The sequence below is a fragment of the Euprymna scolopes genome, chromosome 2 (genome assembly GCF_053919585.1).
Source record: "Euprymna scolopes isolate OS-2025 chromosome 2, ASM5391958v1, whole genome shotgun sequence".
Lineage (NCBI taxonomy): Eukaryota > Metazoa > Mollusca > Cephalopoda > Sepiida > Sepiolidae > Euprymna > Euprymna scolopes.
In genome coordinates this window covers 299,453-300,921 of record NC_136483.1, presented here as the reverse complement: position 1 = coordinate 300,921, position 1,469 = coordinate 299,453, and the positions used below count along the sequence as shown (strand labels likewise).

Here is a 1,469-nt window from a genome sequence, read left to right as displayed (position 1 = left end):
GCGTCCACTTACAGTCTGAATCGAAGGGGGGAGGGGTATTCGGAAGAGAGAGAAAAACGCAAGTAGAAAACGCACCTTGTTAGGCAAAGTAGCTGGGCGTTATTTAAAGATGTATGTGTGTGTTCAATTTGAGTAAACGCATGTTAGATTTTAAAAGCATGTGCCCGTAATACTTAAGTAACTGTTAATCGAAGAGAATATTATCCTTATCAGCGAAAATTCTGGACGAAGTGATATTTAATAAATAGGATTGTTTGTTATAGGCTTGAAATCTCCAAAATATATTTGAATTAATTCTGGTAATTTTCACTTATTTACGTTAAAACATTTGCATATATTGGTCAAGATAAAAATCTTAGTATTTGTTGTGACCGGGGAAAGGTAACTAAGAAAGACTTAGACACAGATTTTTTTAAAAAGGGTATTTGTATTTGAGTGACCGTTAAGAGTAATACCTCTCAGTATTAGTATTAGTAGAATTATTAGAATTCATGCATTATGACCTATCAGGACCCGTGTACCGGCGTTGTCTGGTGGAAGTATGTCCCCTCACCCTACATCCTATCCTAAAAACAGCTTTTTTCTTATAGATAAAACAAGGCCGATACCCATTAGTTCCGTGCTCTCGTTTAATGAATGAATGCGTGAATGTAGGATTGACATGAGATTCTTAAAGATAAACTAAAATTACCGAAAAATGAGCTGAAATAACTTAAATAAATGAAATGTAAATGAGTTAGAATGACTTTAATGAACTTAAGGATGAATTGAATGACCTTAAGAATGACTTGAATGCTTAAATAATAATTGGAATCCTTCAAAAACAACTTCAATGATCTGGAGAATGACTTGAACAGCTTTGAGACTGAATGGTTCTAAAGTGAGTGCTCATTTTACAATGAATTAATACAGAAAAGTGATCTCCCACTTTATATCACAATAAGTACAGCATGTAGTAAGAACAGATACTACACTTTGATCTTGGCCAAAAGACCAAGAATACTGTATTTATTTGCTCCCCCACCAAGCAAATTAGGCACAAGGCCGATTTTTAATGTGAGGAGTGAAGGGAGAATGGGGACAAACTCCCCGGGGAGTAGGGGAGGTGGATAGTGACAATTCATATAAAGAGTTGCTCCTACATTGACCAAGGTCTTATCTGTGGGATTGCCCCACATATGGTCTTTGCTTGCAGTATCTGCCGGAACATATACTACACTTTCATCTTGATGTTTAATTTATTTCGTTTAAAGAAAAAATTACAATTAAAAAATTGCAATATAGAATTTAAAAATTTTTAAAAGTAAAATCTCCAAAAGACAAAACAATTTTAGGCGAAAGGCCCTATTAGATCTGGGGAGGGGAGTGTTGCAGGGTCTTTGTAACTAAAGTAAAAATTGGAGTCTTTGGCGACTTTACTCTTGACTGGCAACATTTACCACAATACCTCATTCACTCTGTGGACTCTA

General features: G+C 35.3%; 1 pseudogene; it reads right to left on the bottom strand.

Moving 5' to 3' along the window:
- Nucleotides 1–879: 879 nt before the first annotated feature.
- On the bottom strand, nucleotides 880–1,006 carry LOC145243254 (U2 spliceosomal RNA; annotated as a pseudogene).
- Between the last annotated feature and the right edge of the window lie 463 nt (nucleotides 1,007–1,469).